The following is a 20,316-nucleotide window of genomic DNA, read 5'->3' as shown; positions in this document are numbered from 1 at the left end:
GAAAATAATACTCACTCAACGATTGATCCAGACTTGTGTTCATTGAAAGCGCCCTTTATTTATTTTTTTTTTTTTTTTATTTCTTAATATGTACACACTTTTGTAATTAAATGATGAAATAACACAGTCAAATGTTCTGGAATAGTGGTGAAATGCATTCATAGCATAAAGTTTTCGTGCAAACAATCGATAAATTTTGCTTTTTTGTTAGCCTTCTCTGCCTATTTCATACATAGCTCTTCGAATGAATGCCCTTTTATGACCATCATGCAATTCAAGAGCATTTACAAGCAACAACGAGCGAGCCGAGCCCACTTTCTGTTGGCGGCGTGACGATGAGCCAACGTCATTAGATACGATGCAATAACAACAGAATAAATGCAATCAACATATATATGGGGTATTCCATCCCATTTCGACCAATTTTGAACCCGACCCCTTTAGAATTGGCTGAAAGTTTTTCTTCTTTTTCTAGCTTACGAAAGACGTTTTTCAGAAGTTTTTGGTGTTTTTTTCAAAATGCTATAACTTCTTCAAAAATTGACCGTTTGGGATAATTTTTTTTTAACATGTTTTTAAATGTACTTTTCGGAAAAAATACAACAAAAATTTAAAGTTTTTTTTTTTAAAAAAAAAAAAATTCTCGGCCCACTCCGGGATTAGTGGGGATGATTGCAGAATTGATTGAAGTTTTTTATGAGAAAAAAAGGGCGAAATTCGAAAAAATCTCGAAAAACTGAAAAATTACAAAAAAAAAAAACTTTAAAAATTTTTTTTAATTTGTTCCGAAAAGTACATTTAAAAACAAATTAAAAAAAAAAAAAAGATCCCTAACGGTCAATTTTTGAAAAAGTTATAGCATTTTGAAAACAAAAACGGTGTTTTTTTTTAAAACTCATAACTTTTTTTGAGTTGGATGAAAAAATTTGAAAAACTTCTGAAAAACGCCTTTCGTAAGCTAGAAAAAGAAGAAAAACTTTCAGCCAATTCTAAAGGGGTCGGGTTCAAAATTGGTCGAAATGGGATGGAATACCCCATATACACATGTACGTAGATGTGTGCATAAATAATGATTATAAACTTTTTAATGGCACATACATATATAAATATGTACATTAATAAGTACAGATGCTAGTACTAGCCGATAAGAAATAATGGGGTTGTGCTGTAGAAAGAAAATGCTTATAGAAATCGCCAGAAGTACAAGGCATATTCACAATATGTATGCATGTATTTATATATCTATGTATAAGCAAGTTAAAATATTTTCTTATATGCATACATCATATGTATATCCATATGAATATATGTATGTACGTGGAAAGTGTATACACATACATATGTACATACGTCTTTAAACCAAAGTCCGACGTTGAAGAGGGCACGTTTAACCTGAAAAACGAAAATCGATTCTTTTCAATATACAGCACTCATACATATGGACAAGTAGCTTGCGGACATAGTACAAATCCATATGTATGCACACAGATACCCTTTTAAAAATTGTGTTAGTTTATTGCAGTCAAACCATGATACAAATATAGAGCGGTAGTTGCACGTTTTCTGCTTGGTCACCATTTTCCCCCAGATAAGATAAACTCTGTTTGGCCCATGGCGGAACCAGCCACAGGTGACTGCCGCATATCAGCTGATTGGTACTTTTTTGATATGATTTAACGCTTCAACTTCCGGCGCAGAACGATTTTGACATTGTTCTATCGATTTACAAAAACAAAGTATATAGAACTTTCCGTCATGACGGAACCAGCACGGAGACATACCTACAAACATATATAAAGTTCCATGTACTTTGTTTTTGTAAATCGATGGATTAAAAAATAAACGTTTCAACTTAATGCCTTACTTTTCTTTCATTTATTACTGATTTTTTAAGTTAAGTTCCTATTTTATACATACATATAATAGCAGACCCGGCAGACGTTGTTCTGCCCTAAATTTGGTCTATCTGCATACATCTTAATAAGCGCTTTCCGTCTAACTCTGCCTCCCCCTCTTATATTTTTCTTAATCCTTTTATTCATTCATCCCTCCGTTTTTTTTTCGATTCATCTATCTCTATTTCGTCTCATCTATCTCTTTCTCCTTCCCTCTTTTTTCTTCTCTCAAGTTCTTCTCATTTTTCTTCATCTCTTATTGCCAGTCCCAGAGGGTGGTATGTATTTTGTTCCAGTCCTATTCCGAATCCCAGTCCCACTCCGAGTCTCAGCACCAGTCCTAGTCCTAATCCCAGTCCCAGTCCGTCTCTGGTCTAGTTCCCGGAAAAAAGGATCGTAAATACTAATACAGGCAAATTAATACACCAAATTTCAGGCAAATCGAATAAGAAGTACATATGTATATAGGTATGTGGGTATTATTAATGCATGTCTTTATTTCGGCTTCGCATGCTTATCAGTTTGCCAGGTTGATGCGACTAAATCGAATATGACAATGGAAATTACTTTAAAGCTCTCAGCAACAGCTTTCTGATATCCATATTACACACACATTGTAGGGGTATCCGGGTACACGTTTTGGCCTATATCTCGAGACCCTAGTCACCAATAGGTATGAAAACTACTCTGTACTAAAGCACTCATCAACATCTTTCATTTGATATCCATATTGTATAAACACATTCTAGGGGTGCCCGGGTCCACGTTTTGGCCTATATCTCGAGACCCTAGTCACCAATAGGTATGAAAACTACCCTGTACTAAAGCACTCATCAACAGCTTTCATTTGATATCCATATTGTATAAACACATTCTAGGGGTGCCCGGGTCCACGTTTTGGCCTATATCTCGAGACCCTAGCCACCAATAGGTATGACAACTACCCTGTACTATAAAGCACTCATCAACAGCTTTCATTTGATATCCATATTGTATAAACACATCCTAGGGGTGCCCGGGTCCACGTTTTGGCCTATATCTCGAGACCCTAGTCACCAATAGGTACGAAAAATACCCAGTATCAAAGTACTCATAAACAGCTTCCATTTGGTACCCATATTGTACAAACACATCCCAGGAGTACCCGGGTCCACGTTTTGATCTCAAGTCCCTAGCCAGAATGGGATAAAAAGTATCCTATGTCCGTTCCCTGATTCTAAGCTACCTCTCCACCAATTTTCAGCCAAATCGCTTCATCCGTTCTTGAGTTATGCGTAGTGTAACTAACACGACTTTCTTTTATATATACAGATGTAAAAAACTTATTGAAAGAAAATGAATAAATCTAATCTAATCTAATATATTTCTGTATTGCAGTAGGCCCTACTTGTCTATTTCTTATATTAATACGAAGCGAAGTGGCGGCCACCGTGGTGTGATGGTAGCGTGCTCCACCTACCACACCGTATGCCCTGGGTTCACACCCCGGGCAAAGCAACATCAAAATTTTAGAAATAAGGTTTTTCAATTAGAAGAAAATTTTTCTAAGCGGGGTTGCCACTCGGCAGTGTTTGGCAAGCGCTCCGGGTGTATTTCTGCCATGGAAAGCTCTCAGTGAAAACTCATCTGCCTTGCAGATGCCGTTCGGAGTCGGCATAAAACATGTAGGTCCCGTCCGGCCAATTTGTAGGGAAAATCAGGAGGAGCACGACGCAAATTGGAAGAGAAGCTCGGCCTAAAATCTCTTCGGAGGTTATCGCGCCTTACATTTATTTATTTTTTATTTATTTAATGCGAAGCGAAAATATCTGAGTGTTGTTTGTGTGAGCCATAGGAAAAGTTACTACATAAGACTTAAAACCTCTTTACATGAGTCGATTTTGGGTCTTTTATTATGGTTCCAGGAAGGTGTTCCAGGAAGGTATTGAATACAACAGCAGTCCAAGAACATAAAACTGTATCTATCGGAAATTATGTATTTTGATAGTTCGTAACCGTTTCAGCATAACTGGGCTTGGCACCATCGTTAACATAAATCTTAGTTTCTTTTTCACTATTAGGTCTTGAACTATTGGTAGATCAGGCAGTTTGTCACTGATATGAGTGCTTAGCAAAACTCCACAGTGCCCTAATATGTGTCTAAGCGGCTTGCACGCGTGCATCGCGCAGCATTTGAACAGTGCCTTCGACTCACTTGGGCACCATGCGATCTAACGATGGCCATATTGCAACAATGGGCCCTGTTGCCACGAAGTGATTGATTAGATAGAGCGAGGTAACAAAGGGACTCAGGATTATAATAAGTTTTCCTGACGTGGCGCACCACGAAGTTAGATGATAAGGTTGAACAATATTAGCACCTTGAAATAGTTAAGGTACATTTCCCCGCTTCTAAAGGTAAAGCCGTAATCCTATATCCAACGACAAAGTGCATCCCTTATTACCATCACCTCCACAGAGGCTAAAGAAGCCTTCGAACTTGCTTAGCCATCGAAAGCAGTAAGCACGGGCGGGATTGCCATGCGATCGCCAGTAGCCAAGACACTTGAATACGTCCTGCTCCCTTATTTGACGAGAAACCTGCGACTTGCCAATCATCAGCATAAATTTCGAAAATTACGTAGCATAACCACAAAGCTAAGCGCCATTAACACACAAATAAATTGCGGAACGCACGAAGAACCTCACCATAGAACAGTACTCGTAGTGCTAGACTTATCAAAAGCCTTTGACACTGTCAATCACTGCACGTTACTGTAAGATTTGGAAGGCTCTACCCCTCCTCCCAGTCTCAAAATGTGGATAATAAATTATCTGTGTGATCGTCAAGCATCGGTGCAATTCAGGAACATGACATAAAAACCCGGAAGAAGTAAACAAGGGGTGCCGCAAGGTTGTGTCCTATCCCACCTTTGTTTAATTTTTAGATATTGAAGCTCCCTTCCCCGCCAGGAGTTACCATCGTCTTCTACGCCGATGACTGCACAATGGCAGCGAAATTTGGCACTGTTACCGACTAAATTCTCGGCGACCTTATTTACAATGTGGACGCGGCAAATGTCGGCAATATTGCAAAACCCCGTCGATAGCATTACGCTACCAATGAACATCATCTACACAGTGAGTCAACGCCTCTAACACACATATCTCTTTGGTCCAACCCTGTTGAAACTGCAAGTTTCTTCGATCTTCGTGACAATTTGTGCGCGATCGCTCCTTTTGGTTGGGACGAAGCCCTGCTACAACAACAAGGCTTTCGCCAAGGGCTCTGTATTCTTTAGCACAATTTTTGGAGACCCATGGTTTAGTCATCAAACTCCTGCCAACATCTAGCTCACGGGTCGATCAGGCGCTCCAGAATATACCTGCCTATAAATCTTACGTCGTGTTAACCGCAAACCCGGAGATTTTCATACCCACCCCTGTACATGACCCTCACAGGTTCTACAATTTATGGAGTAGGTATGTACCTAGAAAAGACAAAATTTTCCAGAACCTAACCATTTTCTTTTGGTATTCACACATTATTTCTAATAATAAGGCTTATGAACAAAAGTAATAAACATTTCATATATGATGAACATTTTTGGATGTTTTGTGTATACGGACGGACATACATATGTATGTAAGTATTAGGTATAGCATATTTTGTATCTATGTTACTACACACATAAGTACAAAATCACACAATGAAATGAATGAACACATGCATACATACATGTTCAGATGCATTTACATATGTATACAATATATGAATAGGCATTCGTATAGAAAATTTATTAAGCAACTTGTACAATGCGCATGCTCATACAAACAACGTCAGACCAACCTCCAGTACTTGAGTCGAGCCCCCTTAACTGGATTTTTTAAAATAAAATAAAAAAATTATATACGCAGAGTGAAGTGGAGGTAGGTAAGAGGATACACACTGAAGCAACAACACCATGTCTGGGACAACAACAGTAGAATTATGATGTTACAGAGCGGCAAGCGATGGTATTGTCAAAAAAAAAATAAATAAATAGTAGCTGAGTCGAAACCAAAATGATTATGAAGAAGGTCGGGGGAAATAGAAGGCAGTAATGTATGTATTTATGAATACATATTTATGTACATACATATGTATGTATGTATATATAGCTATGTCAAAATCCAGCAAAACCAGATGCCGAAGGAGCAGAGTACGTGCGGCGGCACTGGTAGGCAGAGAAACCGGTGTTGGATTTTAGCATTACGACGGACATAATGTACTGGCACGTCAGCCGAAGTTTGTTTGTTCGGATTGTGCAGAGGTGAAGATATGTACATACATATATAATGTCTGCTATGTTTTCCTTCGTTGCACTTGTTCTCTATTTGCCAACGATAACAGGCGTACATACATAAAATAATATCTACATATGTATGTAGATACATACATGTCTACATGTTACACGCCGAAAAGTATTGCACGACTAGTCTCCAAAGAGAGTCCCCCCAGATAAGTCTTTACCGGATACAAAGAGCAAGTTACTAGTCGATTCGAGTAATCTGCTATATATATATATATATATGTATGTACATACAAGGTCACTTTGTGGGACAATGTAAATTTTTTCCGTTTTTCAGTTTAAAGCCTTCGGGTTTCATCGTGATTTAGTTTGAAAGCTCAAAAAGCCATAACTTTTGCCCTTTAAAAATCCAACAGAAATTGGCAAATTGGAATTCACACCAAAGCCAGAAAAACCCGAGCAACTGCCCTCGTCGTATCGGTGTATTAGTAACAGTTCTTTTCTCCTAAAGGATATGGAAAAAATATTTAATCAGCATATTAGGAAGGGTCAACCTAAACAAACTCTTTCTGTGTAGGACTCAATTTGCCTATCAGTTAGAAAAATCTACGGATGAATAGTGTTCATAGCCTCAAGAAAAAATTGAAAAGCCTTTGGAGTCTAAAAGTATGCCTTCTGCGCATACAAGGGTATGCAGACGGCTTAGTTATCTGCATGACAGGGATGCACGAGCAAACAATATCCAATCGCATGCAATAAGCTGTGATACCAAAGGATTGTCTATCAATCCTGACAAAACTGTCCTAGTGCATTTTATAGGGAGAAGAAAACTATCCAAGCAAAGGCTGGGACAGCACTTGTCACGGGTGGGACATGTCCGAATTAAAATCATTTAATGAACTTCGTTATAGTAAATAAAGTATTCCAAAGATTCAATATATGGTTCACGTCATGGAATTATTTCATGGCCGATATAAATAACACTTGAGGAAAATTTTAAGAATTTTTACTTTCTAAGGCATTCTGCCATGAAAAGCTTCTCAGTGAAAACTCACTTTCCTTACAGATCCCGTTCGGAGTCGGCGTAAAACATGTAGGTCCCATCCCGCCAATTTCTAGGAAAATAAAAAAAGAGAACGACGTGGATTGTAAGAGAAGCTCGGCTTCAAATCTCTACGGAGGTTATGGTGCCCTGCATTTATTTATTTTTTTTTAATGCATTGACTGAGGTTCAAGAGCCATGAAAAAACCAACTTATAAATGTCGTATCAAATTAATGCTGGACGTAATGAGTTTCTAGGCGAATCGACCGTGCTTATCGTGTGGGATGATTAACAATCGCTACAAGCTTATGGACTTGAAGGGTAGTGATCATCCCTTGTGTGGTGATTTACTCTTAACTCTCTATACAAATAGTACAGCGCATTTTGGCGGACACAATTCAGCGGAAGCTTTTGCTAAACAACTTCTTGAAATCGGTAATGGAAAAATTCTTTTCTTTCTATTTCTTTACCACAGATTTCATATCTTATCCTTCAAATTTTAGCGAACTTATGACTTCACCTGAAGCTTTAATAGGTAATGTATTTCCAAATATTGAATAAAATTATACAAACTATAAATGTTTATATATTTATATATTGAGTGCTAAACGACTTATGTACATACGTAAATAAAAACGAACACCTTTTTGTCTTTTAAAGTTATTTTTAATTGCAAAATAATTGGCTTCGAGAAATTACAGCTTCGGCATCTAAAAATGAGGATGGTAATATCATTAATGCCGAAATCCAAGAAAAACTACCAGGGACCGAGACCGATCATTCTATTGACACAGTCGTGGAAAAGTCCTGAGCTGTGCATAATCCGGTTGAGTTGTTGTTTAATTATTTGAAACCATCAGGAACTCCTTCTCATCGATTGATCCTTAAAAAATGGTTCATAACAATTATTTGGATTATCCGTTCTTGTGTAGTGGGTCAAGGCTTATCATCACAAAAATTTTACCTAATGTCTTTGAAGCAACTAATTTGTTCGGGACATTTCGAAAACAACAAAGTTTAATATCAAGGATTCCATTGACATGACAGATATGCCTTTCCATTTTAAACACCTCCAACGTTCTATTCATATCAATAAAACTGAAGCACAGTCATTAGCTATAGCAGAAGGAAATCTTACCAACTCATGTTTCACCCATGACCAATTATACTGTAACGAATATTAGCAACACTAAGGGTTACTGTCATCTCTAAGCCGATGCTAAGTAGTGACGTGTATGCACATCAATAATTCAATCATTATGTCTACACATATGTACGTACACGCAGCGGAGAAGCAACGCACAAACACACGCGCATGAGCTGTGAGAGAAGCTATAAAAATTGTGCATCTGTAGTTATAGCTGAGAAACTTATAGCTGATAACCAACTAGTAGATTCTAGAACAGAACCGCCTAGAAATGTCAAAGAAGGAAACCAAACACTATAAAAGGCAGCAACAGTAGAGGCGCGACAATCAGTTGGATTCAAGACGCTATCTAGCGAGCAATAGCAGTATTATCTTGAAAATTAGTTTCATTTAAGCAAGCTATTGATTGTGAAGTATCAGTGTTATTGTGACGTACTTTAATAAAGGCCATTTTGCATTATTAAATATTGGAGTTATTTATTCAACAGTTTAGCGATACGAACGTTAGTAGAAGGTTGCGAATAAGAGGATTTGCAGTAAATTCGTTACAATACGTAGCCTGCTCCAGGGTTGGCTCTTCGAAAAATCTTTTTGTTTATACTACAAATAAGACAAAAAATATTGTATTTCCTAAAAAAATTGTTTTATATATTTTCAATATTTTTATAGAAACTTAGGATAAAACACACGGGCAGAAGCTAGTATGAAACAAAAACCCAGCGGGTTAGGGGGTTAGAATATACTCACGGTAGGTATGTCTGTCGTAAGAGACTAAAATACCAGTTTCAATGGGCTGTGTAGCGCAACCCTTCAGGTTGCCAGCGCAATATATGCTTCTCCAAACCCAATAGTCAACCTCACCTATCCGCGGCGAATCCTGTGTCACTAACAGACGAGGCTTGGCGACCCCAAACTCCTCATGGAACTTAGTGGTGGGGATGCAGGGATGGCCTGAAGGTTTAATGTGGCCATATAAACCGTTCCCGAGATGGTCGGGCTAGCACCTTAATGGTGCTGTGTTACCGGATCTGTATCCGGCAAAGGACCATCACATCGATAACACTCCCCAAAGCCTTCGGGGAGCAACCTTATCGCTACAACAACAACAACAAGTATGAAACAAAGGTACGACATACAAAATTTAGAATAACAACTTTTGAAGGTTTTTATCACAGGTGGAACAAAGCTAATACTGTTCGATACATCTAATAACAATATTGGGGGTTATATAATGTTGTATTTAAATCAGCTTAATTTAATAAATATGTGTTTAAATTTAATATTTTTAGGTTGTTTGAAGATTTTTACACCATTGTATCCCCACACAAAGGTTAAGTTTCTCATAGAACATCCCTGCACCTTAGTCTTGAAAGGTTCATAAGGTTGATTTCAATCATATGTACAAAATCTTGAAGAGCTATTTATATTGTACTTATTGAAGTAAGTTATGGGGGGATCAAACGAGGCAATTACGAAGAGACGGTAATATTAATAATGTGACGAATACTAAGTAGCCACTCGTATGTACGTTAACAAATGAATCATCATGTACACACATATATATGTACATACAATGCAGCAGAGAGATGCTCATAAACGCATGTCATCATCAGCCGAAGTAGTACTCACATATACACACGCATATGGATACAAACTACAAATATACATGTAAATAGCTGGTAAACAAGCATGAAGTTCACGAAATTACTAGACCTTAGGTTGAAATGGGTGAACGAAGAAACCGAAAGTATAAAAGCAGCGCAAGCCGAGGCATGACTAAGCAGTTGGATTTAAACACGCAATTAGTTGCGAAGTAAGAGTTATTGTGAAGTACTCTCAAAGTAGTCTAATAAAGACCATTTTGTATTATTGAATATTGGAGTTATTTATTCAACAGTTTAGCGGTTCGAACGTTAGCAGAAGGTTTGGAATAAGCGGCATTTCACTAAATTTGTTACAATATGGATCCAGAATGTGTATGCTGGGTTTGACACATATATGCATTGATATATGTATTTATAAGTTTACATGCATCTACATACATCACTTGGTATACTGCTCCGGAGGCGTTTGTAGTATCTAGCTCAACTAAAGACGCAATATCGGCTGTTGTAATATCATATAAAACTTGTGATATTCCATTGCGTATACAAAATATACATAAGTAGGATGGTAACAGAGCGAGCGAGAGAGTGCAAGAGAAAAGCTGCAAAATCAAAGTTGTCAGGTAGTCATCTGCACATATTTAAAAAAGCTTATTCTGCAAATATTCAACCCGCCCCTCAGCCCATGGCAAATAATGAATAATGTGCAGCGTTAACTACAATGATAGTCGTTTGCAGGTGGAAGAACGTGTAGGTCGACGAATTTTGTTTAGTTTATAAGATTATGTTTAAAATTAGCTTTATCCACATGTATCAAATCCCCTAGTACATTCCAGTAGGAATCATTTACATAGAAATACGTCACAATACAGCAAATCATTTCTTTGAAGAGCTCTATTCAGAAAGCTTTTGATTTCAGTTATTGTGAAATTTATGGACCTAACTTGATTATAAACTAAGCATACTTCCTGCCTTTCGATACATAAATATCTTTCAAATATTCTTGAACATACCACATACATAGATGGTCTTAGTTGTTTGTGTTGCAACGTCAAACAAATAGCAACAGAAACCCTCGTAAAGGTCAACTAAAAATCACACACTGCCGCTTTAAAATATACTGGCACAATATTTACGCCTGGTCCCTGTTGATTAAATAATTTAAAGCTTATGCCAATAGCCGCTGGTCTGCCATTTAGTTTATCAACTGTTATGTACGATGTAGTCTGGAACAATTTCGTTTTAATTTTAAATCTTAATGCTCCTATCGCCTTATCATTAACAATGACGTTGAGTTTTTAGACTTAAAAAATTGCCTGTCAACACATATAGATTTATCCACACTCGGAAGATACTCATCTATACATATCTGGAATATCACAAATAAGTAGGTAGTTTCCTCGCAGAAATCAGTATGTACATTAGAGTGGGTAAAAAATATATCAAAGTTTTTTTTTTTTGAATGGGCCATAGAAACCAAAAGTATGTCATTTTAATATTAATGGAAAGTTTTGCTGTTGTTCTTATGTTAACAGTGCATCAGCCATATATATAGTACTCCTATATTGCTAATAGAAAATGCTCGTAATTTCTTTTGAATTCGAAATCAAAAACAAGACAGCCTATAAAATTTTTGTGATTGCCCACTCAGAATTTAGATGATTAAATTTTGAATTTACCTACATATCAATACAATTTGATTACTCTTTCTGACTAAATAATGAGTTAGCATACAATTGAACAAAATAAATAATCAAATATGAATACTTTTGATGATCAGAAACTGAAAAGCATTTTTTGATCACTTTTTGGAATCATTTTTAAAGTCCTTTGATGATTAAATTTTAATATTTCATAAAAACCAACAAAAAGAATAATCGAGTATGCTTACCTTTGATGATCAAAAACTGAATATAGTTTTTCAATCACATTTTGGAATCATGTTTGAATCAAATGTGTTTACTTTAGGTGATCAAAAATTTATAATCATTTTTAATTCAGCTATCTGAATCTTTTATGAATATATTTGTTGACTGAATAATGAATTTGATACTTGTTAAAATTTTACTTTTCAATGAAAATCTTATTTTTTTCACATACACATATTTTTTCAATCATATATCTATATGGTTGGCTCCATCTGCAAAGCAACAAATCATGTCTGTTCAAATTGTCAAAATCTGCGTGTTGGTGTTGGTGCGAATTGAATGAAATGAAAACATAAAACATAGCAGTTTTTGTGTGTGGTAAGAAAATGTTATCAATGTGTTGGTTTCATTTTGAGTTTGCCATCTCCTTTTGACAATCCCATCGCCCTTGCAATGATAAAAATAAAATCAGCTGATGAGATGAGCCAACCATATAATTGAACCATGGAAAAAATATATAAAAATTTTATTATTTATACAATTATACACCCAGCCAGCATTTTTGAAAATCTTGATCAACGATCGCATTCAAAAATGATTCAAAAATCTCAACCAAAACCATTGAAATATGTTCACGAGTATGATCAGAAAATGACTGTGTAAAGCAGTTAAATATTACTCTAAAACAATTAAAGCTCAATCTTACAATGATATCAAATATGAATAAAAAGCGTTTCGAAATGGCAATCATAAATGATTATTCAAGAATAATCACATTTATGGTAAATTTTTCTACCGACCATACAGTTATTTTCGAACAGAAAATACTTTTAAATTTGAACGTTTTTAATCATCTTGGGGTATGTATTTAAATATTTTTTGATCAAAATTTTCAAAAAATGCTGGCTGGGTGTAGCAGCATAAGTGTGACAAGAAAAAATTTTAATTTAGGTACATTCGATTATTGAATACAAAAAAAAACAAGCAAAGGTGTTTAAGTCGGGTGTAACCGAACATTATATACTCAGCGTGAGCTTCAATTGTACATTTCATTTCAGATAAATTAATTTTCTACATAACACGTGGCACCGCCCGTTTAAAAGACAAATTTCTCCCCATTTCCTCTTACAGTAAAACTTGATAAGTGAAATATCATTGATTCAAAACAATTTTTTGCAAAGATATAGCTTATTTTATTCGTCCACGACCCTTTTAAAAATCTTTTATATAAAAGTGGGCGTGGTGCTTAACCGATTTCGTTAATTTTTCTTCAAAGTATTCCTTATAGTAAAGGCAACCTCTCTGCCGCATTTTGTTACGATAGGTTTAACGATTTGTGATTTATGATTAATAACATTTGTAAAATTGATTTTATCACAAGTGGGCGGTGCCACGCCCATTTTAAAAAATGTTTCAAATTTTTATCAAGAGTCTCAATATCCGTCCACACGTCAAATTTCAACATTCTAGGTTTATTATTTACTAAATAATCAGGTTTTTTGTGTTTTCCAAAATGTTATATATATAAAAAGTGGGCGTGGTTATCAATCGATTTCGCTCATTTTCAATACCAATCTATTCTGGGTCCAGATAAGCTCGTGTACCAAATTTGGTGAAGATATCTCAATATTTACTCAAGTTTTCGTGTTAACGGACAGACGGACAGAGGGACAAAAGCACATGGCTCAATCAATTTTTTTTCGATTTTGATATATGGAAGTCTATATCGTATCTCGATTCTTTTATACCTGTACAACCAACCGTTAGCCAATCAAAGTTACTATACTCTGTGTGCAAATCACGCTATATAGGAGTATTACATATATTGCATCACCGCATTCAATAGGTGCGACCACTCAAAAAATGTCATCAAGGTCATTTAACGGGAGTACAAGGAAACTAGCTGTTTTAATAGATACGTACGTATATTGCTGTTACGTGGCGTAGGTTCCACATTACAATTGAAAAGATGGTTGGTGTCATGTGGGGAAATATTGCAGGACATACAATACGTATGTCGGGGTGAATTCTGTACTAGTAAGAGTTTAACCTGTTACTGTATCTAGAACGAAGATGGGCCGGAGTGACTCGTATGTCCCCAGCTAGTCTGCTCTTTTCTTACGCAAGGGTTGGATAGTGTATTTTGATAACTTCGTTCACCGGGTGCTATCTATTGACGGTGCTTACCGAATCTGTGAGGATTACGTTTTAGGCTCAAACAGCTGAATAGCAGTGATAAACTCTGTAAAACTACCCAATTTCACACATCTTAAAAAAAATCGCATGAAATACCCGAAGAGTTTATTTATGGCAGCGCACTGCCCCTTAGTGTCCTAATAAACCCAAGATAATCCTGATCATTTTTTTTGCCGAGTTGTTACTGGGTAGCAGTTTTCCAAGCGTCAACATCTAAAGCTGCTCAGTTACAGAAGCGATATCATCAGATGAGTGTGATACTTAATATAATAGAAACATATGTAGGTTAGATTAGGTTGAACTGGCCGGTCTATAAACTGAATGAGTTCCTAGCGTTACCAGAAGTTTGTGTAACGAACAAACTGTAAAACACTGTCAAAAACAAGGATCTATGTTTTAAAATAACTCCAACCTCTTGGCAAGTAGGATCTATGCCACTTGCTGCTTCAAGATCTGACAGAAAATCACCCCTTATAGCTGGAGTCTTAGCTTGGCAAGCACAGGGCACGTGCACAAAACGTGCTCGATGGTTTCCTCCTTCAACCCGCACATCCTATATCTGCTATCACTGACCAAGCCTAACTTAAAGGCATGTGACACCAGATGGCAATGTCTAATCAGAATACCCTTCACGAGTCTACAGTCCTCTCTTTTTAATGTTAGGATTAATTTTGTTAGTCTACGGTTGCAAGACCTACACATGATCTTCGACTCTTTGCAGCCCCTCGCTTGGTCTCCCGCTTTTGCCGCTTGGTGGATCAGTCCCGCCTTTTCTAAATCTCGTCCAATGTAATTGGGACTTCTACGGAGCAAGCTTCGAGGGATGCGCTCTTTTTAGCTAGTTAATCCGCTTTTTCATTCCCATCTATTCACATATGCCTTAGCACCCAATAAATGCATGCGTCTCCCTGTCCCGTTTCTTTCCAGGGACTGCCTACACTCTAACACACTTTTAGATCTTGTGCTATTCGATATTATTGTCTTAATTGCTGCTTGGCTGTCAATATAAAATTTAACACGGCTGCAGTTTAAGCTTTTTTCTTCCGGTGTTTCTACTGATTTGGTTACGGCTACTACTTCCGCCTAAAAAACGCTACAGTGATCTGGCAGCGTGTAGAATCTGTTTATTTTCCGATCAACACAGTACACCACATTTCCTTCTTCATCTGCTACTTTGGAACCATCGGTGTACATGTATATGTATCGCCTCTTCCGTCATTTGGGCTCTCTTGCGCCAACCACCCTCCTTTATTGTGGCTCTAACAGCCTCTTCGAAGCGCATATACGGAATCAGGTAGTCTGTTCGTCCTATAATTGATGACGCTGTTGCAGTTGTTGACAAGGATTCCATAGTATAGGATGGGATAGGATAGGCTTTACAATCGCTGTATAGCCAATGAGAGAGGGGGCGAAAAGCCTCACCGCAGCATTCTTTTACAGGCATAAAGTGGCGTCGAGACCTTCTTCACTTACTCAGCTTACTGCCCTGTATGAATCCTAGATATTTTGTGCACGGTTTCTCTTGCAGGGACACCCCTCATAGCTTGTGCCTGGTCCAATTTGGCACCTTGTACCACTTACTAAACAAGACCATGTCTGTCTTCTCTGCTTTGGTTGTCAACCCGACATTAGATGCCCAGGCATGTATATCCCGAAGCGCATGACCCATCAGAGTTAATCTTTGGAAAGCACTTTCCATTCGTGACAGATGCAACGCCGTCTGCATAAGCCGTAAGTTTGACGTGTCCCTCATTGAACCGCCTGAGTAGTTGGTTGCTGATCAGCGTCCCCCTACCTACTGATCTCGTGGCCTCATGCAACCAATATTGTGAAATAATCTTCTAGAAATTTAACATGCATAAGGAAGCATACATAGGTGAGTATTAGCTTCACAACAGTATGAAATGTCCAGTATACCATTTTGGAAGATAGTCCAAAATTGGTTTACATAGTGTATGTGGGACGAAGCAAACTTTTCATAACTTTTCTGTTTCAAAAAAGTACAAAGGTCAGGAGTTTAAATCTTATATTATTAAAAGATGTTGCTATATTGATGTCATTAGACTCAACTCTTAAGAATTATCGGTTAGCGGAGCAAGTAGCGCTGTGTCGTATTCTAATTCTGAGTTAAATCACGTGAACTGGACCCCCCATTTACCACTTGATCACAGAAATAAAGTCCATGTATTTTTTTCATAAGTAGGTACCATGAACAATTGAACCACAAAATATTTTTAAAAAAATTTAAATTTTAAGGGTACTTTTTTTTAAAAAGAAAACTTTTGGTACTCCTTGTTCAAAAATTAATTATAAATCAACCGTGAAAGATAAATTGATGAAACTTTGAGGGTTTATTTTTAAACGTTCATATTTTATTAAAATATTTTTATCTTAAAAAAATTTTCTTATTATCACATTTTTAATTAACTTTGAAATTTTTAAAAGAAAATTTAACTGACTTCGCGGCCTCAGAATTGATATTCTTTTTATGAGTTACATGCGATATTTATTTAGTATTAATATTCCAAAAGAAAATTTTGATGATCGCTATTAGTTTAAACAATATGAATTTTTTTATCACAGCACCTCGCACGCTAGAACGGTGCGCGACCGGACGACATGCTACGTTGCAGTATAAAACAAAAACAATGTGATCAAGTGGTAAATGGGGGTCCAGTTCACGTGATTTAACTCTCTATTACATTCGATTACATCATTTTTTGATGGGCAATTGTAGTCGGGTATCGGAGGTCAACTGCATATATGTAAAAAAAAACTTTATTCATAAAATAAAAACTGAACAATTATCTTAAACAAAATCAGACATTGATTTCTATAAAATATTCAAAGTAACGTTGTGGACGTCAGCAGACCTCGAATGGTTGGTATATACTTAAAAATTAATATAAAAAAAATTTCAAGCGCGTGACGAGGTGTTTAGCGCTCTGCAGAGAAATATTTTATGTAAGTGAAAAGTGAAATATATTTACAAATGTATATATATGTACATTAGGGTGGGTCAAATTTATTGTCGAAAAGGCACATCCAGTTTCTGAATCTATGGATCATACTGAGTAATATTGTACATGGGACCATAGGTCTGAAATGAATTTCGAGCCTCCCTAATTTTGCTAGAAAATTTTATATCCCAATCCGAATAGGGATATAAAATTTTCTAACAAAATTAGGGAGGCTCGAAATTCATTTCAGACCTATGGTCCCATGGACAATTTTACTCAGTATGATCCATAGATTCAGATACTGGATGTGCACCTGAAGTTCCCCCCCCCCCCCCCTCATTTTCCCCATACAATTTCACCCGTCCTAATGTACATACATAGATACCCATACCGAGATTATGTCATTTTTTCGAAAATAAAAAATATGGAATGGATGAAAAAAAGCTGCATATGCATGTCCCTTTGTAGGGTGTGCCAAAACTGACCATACTTTTGCGCCATCACGTATCAGATAATATCTCCAAACAAAAATTGTGTCAAAGGCGTCTTAATTTTTCTTTTAGACGACCTTCACAGAGTTTGAAATTTTGCTATTTAAATAACACAGGAGTCTTTTTACATTAACAGGAGGTATTTAACATTATTTTGTCCTGCAAAGTATGAAGAAATTTGTTATATTTATTATAAATTTAATAGGTACATGGGTCATATTCATCATTAAGTTCTGAAAAAATATGTACAGCGTAGAGCAAAAGGTCATAAAAATGGTACTTTGTGAGCCAATAGCATTGTTGTTTGTGATGATACGAAAAATTTTCATCGAACTTTTGTTATAGAACTTTTCTTCTCTCCCTTCAATAGTGTAGTTGGAAAAGATAAAAATATAAAACTTGAAAATTTTCAGTTTTAAAGATCTCTGGGAACTTCAATATAGACGATGAAAATTTGGCTCAATAATTTTTTTTACAGAGTTTAGTGCTGAATATGATCCATGTATGTATTAATATTTCAAAAAAACAAAAACAAAAAAACCATTATCAATACATAAATGACAAAAATGCAAGCTCCGTGGAGGACCTCGTTCTCGAAAAATGACACTGATGTTGGCGCAACGCTGAAACCGGTTTGTCTCTAGACCAACTTTGACAAGGGTTGTCAGAAAATCGTTTTAATACACAAATGTACATCAATTATCACAACAAAACGAAACATTAAAATTAAGAGTTTCGCATCTGACACAATTTTTGTTTGGACGTGTTTTCGTAATTTTTTTTGGCCCACCCTAATGAAATAACTTGATGTTTTAAAAAGTGTCCCGCAACGTAAGCAGTTCTGTATCAACTCAATGAATAAAATATGTATATGGTAAATGTACAACTACATGAGTTCATGAACATTTTGCAGATCTTTGTACTCTGTGGGTTGCTTACGGTTAGCCACTGCTTGTTTACTTCTTCTTATGGCACACTGCTGCTCACCATAATAGAATCAAATATTGTGGGAAGAAAATAATAATAATAGCCGTGTTTTTTTACGCTTAGATAATGCTTAGGATACCCATCTAGCGGCAGTGGTTAAATAACTAGCTACAGCACATGGTGTACCGAAAAGCGGCGACACAACCCACTGATGGCCATAGTGTATAACATATAGCTGAATCAGTTACGATGAATTGTGGACACACACCATTGTAAGAGGTAATACAATTAGTGTAAAGGTGAAACATACGACACATATTTGAGTTACATCTGTGTATAATGCGTATTAAAATTTATTAGTACTAATTTTAAACGCAGCAATTTCAGAGGTGTATTTAAAGTTTGACGCTTAGCAGTCCATACAAAGTTTAAGCGTAAACGTCTATAGATGTAAAAAACCACAGTTAATAATAACAATAATAATGGGTCAAAAGCTAAAACAATATACCTTCGAAAAGCGTAGAGCATTATCTATACCATTGTCTTGCCCTGTCGAAGACCAGGTACCGATGTCTCCATAGACACTTCTTTGGGTGCATTACGGAGCTAGAGTTCGCAAATATAATATATATATAAACATAATTTCATGCGCTACATTAGGTTTACTGGTTTAGCTTTATCGGTGTATGGACCACATTCTACAGAAGGGAAACAAGGGCTCCTTCGTGGTATAACAACGGACCACAATGGCCTAAGTGAGTCTATGCTTGTGCTGCGCAGGCGGCCACTTTAACCTAACCTACCCTACCTCTAACTAACCTCTTTTAATTTGCAACGTACTACATATTGGTAGGATGGGACATTGATGTTTTATGCCGACTTCGAGCGACATCGGGACGGTAGATGAATATTCGTTGTGAAAATTTATATGACAGAAATGCACTCGAGGTGCTTGTTAAGCACTTCCGAGGGGGATCAGGCTTAGACACACTGTTTCTAATGCCCTTGAAATGTATTTCTTCGGAGATTCTCGGTCAAACTTGTCAAAATAGTAATTCTGCGCCCGCATTACGTATTCTGTGAAGTGAACGCTCGTTTCTTAAAAGTGCCTTCGTGGCATTACGTGATACGTAAACGTACCTATATCTGCTATCGTAATTTAGTATTATGAGTTCAGTGAACGTAGCCAACTAATCGTGAACCTCACAAATTTCTATTCGATCGCAAAAATGCGTTTGAAATTTTGTAAATTTTGTTAATTAACGTACTTTTAAACATGTAAGCTTTTGTTAGTTCAATTTAAAACAAAAAACGTAAAAATTGATGAGAAAAGTTCTTGCTCACTCGCACTGTCAAAACCAAATTCCTTTATTAAATTTTTCCGAGAACGCCGCAAGTTATAAATTATTTTATTTCATTAGCTTTTTTCAGCAAATAATTGATTTTCTTTTTTACAAATATAGAAGGTGAAATTTATATGTCAAATTTTATATTTAATCCGGCATAAATCTATTACAAACCATCATATATTAAGATACGATATCATAACACGAACACACGATTAGTGACGTAATATTTTTAATTTTATTACCTCTTCGATCACGGAATACATAATACGAACCATGTATGCAATATTCTGACCGAAATCAAATTGGTTCATAATATCTATTAGAATAAATTTGATCAAAGTTTTTGGAAGTTCGTTACATAATAATATGTAGAGGTAAAAAGTGAATTAGCTCTAGCTCAGAGGTCAAGGGATCTTTAGATTTTAATGCACATGATAAGTCAGTACACATTTTTTTAGGGTAACAACATTTTCTTGCTTTTAGAAGGTCAAACATTTGCTTGAAGTAATAGGTTTAAAGAAATTTTGGATCTATTCAAATGAAATTCACTGTTAATCAGCTGACC

At 36.3% G+C, this 20,316-nt stretch overlaps 1 protein-coding gene and 1 long non-coding RNA gene across 4 annotated transcripts in view; one reads left to right on the top strand and one right to left on the bottom strand.

The window, feature by feature from the left end:
* Sas10 (UTP3 small subunit processome component Sas10) overlaps positions 1-20,316 on the bottom strand; it is a 202,693-nt gene that overhangs the window by 32,381 nt on the left and 149,996 nt on the right. The gene's annotated exons all lie outside the window — the stretch shown is intronic.
* LOC137249063 (uncharacterized) lies at positions 7,030-8,016 on the top strand. Its single transcript, XR_010952241.1, has 3 exons — positions 7,030-7,644; positions 7,713-7,744; positions 7,870-8,016. It is a non-coding gene; the product is annotated as an uncharacterized lncRNA (long non-coding RNA).

Source organism: Eurosta solidaginis, chromosome 4 (genome assembly GCF_040869045.1).
Source record: "Eurosta solidaginis isolate ZX-2024a chromosome 4, ASM4086904v1, whole genome shotgun sequence".
NCBI lineage: Eukaryota > Metazoa > Arthropoda > Insecta > Diptera > Tephritidae > Eurosta > Eurosta solidaginis.
This window is presented reverse-complemented; position numbering and strand designations above follow the sequence as displayed.